Source organism: Paramormyrops kingsleyae, chromosome 12 (genome assembly GCF_048594095.1).
Source record: "Paramormyrops kingsleyae isolate MSU_618 chromosome 12, PKINGS_0.4, whole genome shotgun sequence".
NCBI classification, from domain to species: Eukaryota; Metazoa; Chordata; class Actinopteri; order Osteoglossiformes; family Mormyridae; genus Paramormyrops; species Paramormyrops kingsleyae.
The window spans coordinates 3,182,583-3,189,896 of record NC_132808.1 but is presented as its reverse complement, the minus strand read 5'-3'; the positions used below and the strand labels follow the sequence as shown (position 1 = coordinate 3,189,896).

The following is a 7,314-nucleotide window of genomic DNA, read 5'->3' as shown; positions in this document are numbered from 1 at the left end:
TGGTCTTAGAGGAATGTCTTACGAGGAGAGGTTAGCGGAACTGAATCTGTTCAGCCTTGAGCAAAGGAGACTAAGGGGGGATATGATTCAGGTCTATAAGATTCTAACGGGTCTGGATGCCGTTCAACCAAATGACTATTTCAATATTAGTCTAAATACTAGAACTCGTGGCCATAAGTGGAAATTAGCGGGAGAACATTTTAAAACAAATTTGAGGAAGCACTTCTTTACACAGCGTGTAGTCAGAGTATGGAATAGTCTTCCTGCTATTGTAGTGGAAGCTAAAACCATGGGTTCCTTTAAATCAGAGCTAGATAAGATTTTAACAACTCTGAGCTATTAGCTAAGTTCTCCCCAAACGAGCTTGATGGGCCGAATGGCCTCCTCTCGTTTGTAAATTTCTTATGTTCTTATGTTCTTAAGACCGTATTATAATTGTTAAATTTTGAGTTATTATGAATACGCTGACTTTTGATTTAGCGGTATAGGACCGTATTATAAGTGTTCAATTTTGAGTTATTATGAATACGCTGACTTTTGATTTAGCGGTATAACACGTAAGATTTTTTACGTGTTAAACAGTAGTGAAGACGCTCATAAACGTTTGAACAATGTTGACAGTCATTGTGAACACGTGATGTAAAATAAATTTTGGTTGACTGGCTTATCTGACTGTTTTGTTTTGCTTAAAGCGCCTTAAAGTCCGGTGCGCCTTGTATGTGGAAAAAGTTTGAAAAAAGACCACTGATTGACGGTGCACCTTATAATGCAGTGCGCGTTATAGTGCGGAAAATACGGTACATAAATGGAGAGATATTGGCTAAAGTGATGGTTTTGCGTCTCACCGCTGCTACCAGGGTTGTCAAGTCTCACGAGAGAGGGAAGCAACATCATCCCTGAAAACAAGCCCAAAGTAAGCCCACTGTGCAAAATAAGGTGGAGAAATCAAGTCCCAATGCGTACATCACTGGCAAATACTAGAGGCATGGTTCTACAGTTCTGATTTTTTGTTAGTGTGATAATAACCTCCTTAATGGCTTGCCATAAACTAAATATGGTCCTTTGTAGCACATTTTACACAAATAATTGGATACTGAACTCATAAATATCACAACACAAAGAAAGTGTGTGAGACATGCAGAATTACGTAAGAACTCTTGATTTGTTACGAATTGGCACAGTCAAAGAGGACACTGTCGCAGAGTCAGGCACGTGAAAAGATTTCATGGGGAATAAGGCAGTACATAGTCGATCCAATCCAGGTCTAAAAAAACAGAGAGAGTCAAAAACCAAAACCAAGGACGCAGACTGAATCGTAGTTGAGGGGCAAGCGAAGGTCGGGCGATGTGCAGGGTCGATTGAGGGGCTAGGCGGGTGTCGTGGTCGGAGGGCAGGCGGAGATCAGGCAAAGATCGTCGTCAGTAAGAAGGGCAGGACAGAACTCGGAGTCTAAAAGGCAGAGAAAGGGTCAGAAGACAGAGCAGACAGGAATCAGAAAACGCTCCAACTCAAGGGTAACCAAGAAGATCTCGCGTCTGAGTGCAGGATCCGACAAACTGAAATAGATTCCCTTGATTAGAGTGACTTGAAAACAGCTGAGGGACATAGCTGCACAAAAACCCGGAAAAACCGGTGCAGAAGCACGAAAACCCCGGGCAGACACCGTGATAAGGGAAGTAACGGGTCAGGGATTCCCCGGGGGCGTGGTCTTCCTGACGTCACTCTGGGATCCCCGGGGTTGATCCGTGACATTAATTAACCTTTAATCATTTATTCAGCATCAAATATTAGCCATACATTTATATGAAGTAATGTAAAATTATGTGAATTCTTAAATTAGCAAAAATGGCTGAAACTAGCCAACAAGAATAGCCATCAAGGAGAAGCAGATGGGTTACCGCAAGACAAAGCAGGGCGATCAAAGAAAAGTTAAAAAAGAAAAAGAATTACCGCAGTTTTCATTTTCCACATATATTGTCATGTTTAGAGAGACCCCAAATGAACACTGTAAGCAGACTAATTCATTATTATAAGCGAATTATTGAAACAGTATTTGTACAGGAATGATTCTGTCCCTCGCTTTTTGATCCATATAAGCTATACTATAACCGTGATCACTATAAGCGCTTTCCACTGTGGTTAAAATAATGCAATTAAATAAGTCCGTTGCTATGTACATTGCTAACGAGAGCATTTGGAGAACACATCACTGGGTGCTTGTTTCTCTCGCGAGATTCGGCAACCCTGTTTGAATGTGAGCGGCAGAAAAGTCATACCGTTGCTGGAAGTTAGTGGTGTGCGATACTACAAGATTTAGTATCGATGCGATACCAAGTAAATACAGAGAAAGTATCGCCGATACGATACCGATATCGATACTTCTTAATAATTAAGGTGGATGCATCATCAAATTGCTAAAGCTCAAGAAATTTTTATTACCTTTAAGTGTTTTTGTGATTTTTTATTTTTTTTTGATTAATTAGGTAAAACCCAGGACAGAATTTGGGCAAAGTTTATAAGCAAATAATTACTGTAGTGCAGAGGTACTGGCCGTAATTTATAATTGTAAATGTGCTGTGTGTTATGTCATGTATAGTGGTTAATGCTTATGTAGTGTGTGTGTATTTGTGGGTGCGCCCACCGTGTTTCTGGAAGTGCCAATGTGTGGGTTGTAGTAGTGCGGGTGTAATAAAGGCCATCTGTTTATTAAACCCCGAAATATCCCTGTTGTTTTATTATTGCGAGCATGACTCAGTGACCCACTATTAAAATACAGTGGTACCTCGGTTCTTGAACTAACTATAACTCAAATTTCTTGAAAGTCGAACAAACCAGTTTGACCTAGAACTCGATTTGAATATCAGAAGTCGAACCGTGAACGCTGACCTAACATAAATTGTATGCGCCAGGAAATGAGTCATACTACAATGCAATTGTTACTTGAATGCCTCCTTCACAGACTGGACGATTAACCAAATAAAGCAGCGCAACATTACAGTAACTAACAATAAATAAACCACTAACTTACGTGTACTATTAGAGCATTTATGTCATTTATTTAAACTTTATTTTACCAGGTAAATTAACTGAAAACCAGTTCTCACCACTTTACGTGATATTCGGGAGAAATAGATTATGCATCGGAACTGCCTGGGATACAAACGTCATGGGTGTAACTAAACTCTTCAGCCAATAAGGGCAAAGGTGTGTCGTCACGGAGGCGGTTCCAAGAGGTCGCAATGCATCTAACCGTAATGCATTGCGTCAGGATCAGAATGTGTTGCTTTAAGCCAGCGCTGTAAGCAAGTCAAACGCACCCAATGGCCGGACTGGGGAAACAAACTGAAACGCGAAACAGAGGACTAATGACAACAACCAGAAACAGCTAATCACATGGGGATCCCTCATGAGGATAACGAGGGGACGTGGCACACGGAAGGAGCGGACGATCGGGGCAGGACAGGGGTAATGTTCGCACAGTATGTCTGGTACTTAACGATTAATTATACCTTAATCGTTTTGGAAGCCATTAAGAAAAAAATGCCCTTCTTGTTTAATCCTATTCATTTTGTGTTTAAATGCTTTAAAAAAAAAAAAACATATTTAGGTATAATTTTGGGGGACCGGGAACCAACGAACTTTTTAGGATTCGATCCGGAGTCCGGAACGGATTAAGTTCGAAAACCGAGGTACCACTGTACTTTATTATAAATATTATAGTGTGTGTGTGTGTGCTCCCACGCCTGTTTGCTAGCCTGGCGCCGCTGAGTCACGTGACAGCCGGGAGCGGCATTTGAGAGCAGCAGCGCGAACACAGACAGCCGCAGTGCATTCGGGAGAGAAATTGAAACTGAAGTATCGATCTCATAAAACTGGTATCGATCAATATCAATACGAACATTATTATCGATATTATCGATACTTGGATCGATCCGCGCACCACTACTGGAAATGGAGTCCAGTTTATTAGCCTACCGAGATGTAATACAAAGTATGGTAAATCATGGTTTTTCTGATCAAGAAATATCCAGTCATCTCCAGTTTGAATGTGGATTCACTAAGGGCTTCTCCGAAACAAACATTCGGCGATTTTGCACCTAAAATGGCATAGTCAGAGAGCGGGTGCATGATTCCCAACTGGAAGTCGAAGTTGCTAGAGCAATTAATGAGGTAAGCTGCAATGGCAGATTTGTATTATAATAAAAACGTGGTGTACTGCAGATATGGAATATGTTTCACCGAATTCAGTAAGCTTTCAGGGAAAAATGCAACCATCATTAAAAGGTTAACCAAGTCACTGAGCAGATTTAGTGGTAGAAACTGAACAGATGGAGACATATTGGGAGAAATATTAATATTAGAAGCTGACTGGATACTTTACAGTCAGATTAGAGATTGACAAACACTTACAAAAAAAGTTTGGACATAAATCTGTCTAATGTGTAATATTTGGTTTGTATCAAGTGGCAATACAGTTGAATAGACATTAATTTGGCTCTCTCATGTTTGTTTTTTGTTTTCAAATTTAGACTGGACCAGCATATGGAAGAACAATGATGACTGGCTACCTGGCCTCAAAAGGAATCCGAGCATCAGAGGGGCGTGTTGGTCGTGTTCTCAGATATACACTCACCTAAAGGATTATTAGGAACACCATACTAATACGGTGTTTGACCCCCTTTCGCCTTCAGAACTGCCTTAATTCTATGTGGCATTGATTCAACAAGGTGCTGAAAGCATTCTTTAGAAATGTTGGCCCATATTGAAAGGATAGCATCTTGCAGTTGATGGAGATTTGTGGGATGCACATCCAGGGCACGAAGCTCCCGTTCCACCACATCCCAAAGATGCTCTATTGGGTTGAGATCTGGTGACTGTGGGGGCCATTGTAGTACAGTGAACTCATTGTCATGTTCAAGAAACCAATTTGAAATGATTCGAGCTTTGTGACATGGTGCACTATCCTGCTGGAAGTAGCCATCAGAGGATGGGTACATGGTGGTCATAAAGGGATGGGCATGGTCAGAAACAATGCTCAGGTAGGCCGTGGCATTTAAACAATGCCCAATTGGCACTAAGGGGCCTAAAGTGTGCCAAGAAAACATCCCCCACACCATTACACCACCACCACCAGCCTGCACAGTGGTAACAAGGCATGATGGATCCATGTTCTCATTCTGTTTACGCCAAATTCTGACTCTACCATTTGAATGTCTCAACAGAAATCAAGACTCATCAGACCAGGCAACACTTTTACAGTCTTCAACTGTCCAATTTTGGTGAGCTCGTGCAAATTGTAGCCTCTTTTTCCTATTTGTAGTGGAGATGAGTGGTACCCGGTGGGGTCTTCTGCTGTTGTAGCCCATCCGCCTCAAGGTTGTGCGTGTTGTGGCTTCACAAATGCTTTGCTGCATACCTCGGTTGTAACGCGTGGTTATTTCAGTCAAAGTTGCTCTTCTATCAGCTTGAATCAGTCGGCCCATTCTCCTCTGACCTCTAGCATCAACAAGGCATTTTCGCCCACAGGACTGCCGCATACTGGATGTTTTTCCCTTTGCACACCATTCTTTGTAAACCCTAGAAATGGTTGTGTGTGAAAATCCCAGTAACTGAGCAGATTGTGAAATACTCAGACCGGCCCGTCTGGCACCAACAACCATGCCACGCTCAAAATTGCTTAAATCACCTTTCTTTCCCATTCTGACATTCAGTTTGGAGTTCAGGAGATTGTCTTGACCAGGACCACACCTCTAAATGCATTGAAGCAACTGCCATGTGATTGGTTGATTAGATAATTGCATTAATGAGAAATTGAACAGGTGTTCCTAATAATCCTTTAGGTGAGTGTATTAACTACCCATATCATGCAGATAGGTATCATGTACATGTTATTAAAGGTTAATAGATTTTTCTTGTGCTGTAGATTACTGTGACAATACTCTGAAAATTATAATTGTTTTTGCTTCTTAATTTCTCAGAGACCAATGAACTTAAATCCAGTGCCATACAGTGCAGAATACATGGGTCACAAACTGCACATGGACCAAAACGAGAAACTGGTCATGTTTGGGGTGACCCATGTCCTTTCTGTAGATGGTTTCTCCAGTAAAATTGTCAGCCACTCCACCATGCCATTGAAAAACAACCTGACTATATATCAAGAGGTTTACAGGTAACTTTCCATGCTTCGTGCTCTGTTGTAATATACTAGAACTCTAACATCAGGTGTTGTTTTACTAATCGACTATGAACGTCTCACGTTTATGAAGTAAAAATAAAACACATTGGCTGATTGTAGCGTTAACACCCCTTAGCTGAGAAAATTGTTATAAAACTAATACTTAAAAAATGGATGTGTAAACTGTTGTACATAACCAAGCCATTACATTAGTCAAATAACTGAAATTGCTTTTTCAATGCTTATGTAGTGACAAATGAATGAAGTGCTGTAACACTTGTGCATTGCTGTTTTACAGAAGTGCTGTCCTACAGTATGGAATGTGGGACCAAATCAGGGTAGAAAATGGAAAAGAGTTTTACTTAACTCTTTACATGCAGGAGAAATTGGCAGCCTACAGGAATAACACAGAAAGGCAGCCATACATGCAAACACAGTCAACATATGTGAGTTGGTTTGTCTTTCCCATAATCACTCAACTGCTAGCTGAATATATTGTGTGTCATAGTGTTGCAAACTAACCTTCACTGGAACAATGCTAGCTACTTCCTGACTCAAAAAATTATACTTTTCAACTTGATGCAAAAATAGATGTAAAAATACAAAGCTAAACCTAATCTGTTCTTATTACGCTTAAATACAGCGTACTTTATAGTAACTGGATTCTTAATCTTTGTGGTCATAGAAAGTCGATTTATCTAGAGTGGTTATTATTAGATTAGATTAGTAATGTTAATCTGTTGCTGAAATAAAAAATGTAACATTTTCTCATTTTTGTTTACCCATGTCAGAATCATATAGTAGAAAGGATGTGGCCAGAAGTAAACACCAGAGTAAACTACCCACTGAAAGGGGCTCTCATCCACCTTGTTGACCAGGGGGGTATTCCAGAAAGCAGATTATGTGACATACCCGGGTAAGTTTAAGAGTAAGTTAGTGGATGACTTCATCTTTCGGTTCCAAAAACGGAGGTTAACTTTCTGGGTATGTATGTAACCATAGCAGCTTACTCTCTGAAGATAACCTGCTACTGAGCAGGTTATGTTCCAGGGTCAGTTTGTTGCAGAAGGTTACTGAGCATGGCGTGCCCTTTTGATGACGATCCTGTGGACATGGAGGCACAAATTATACAAGGT

At 40.7% G+C, this 7,314-nt stretch overlaps 1 pseudogene; it reads left to right on the top strand.

The window, feature by feature from the left end:
• The first annotated feature begins 3,951 nt into the window (after positions 1 to 3,951).
• Positions 3,952 to 7,098, top strand: LOC140577739 (uncharacterized; annotated as a pseudogene).
• The last annotated feature ends 216 nt before the right edge of the window (positions 7,099 to 7,314 follow it).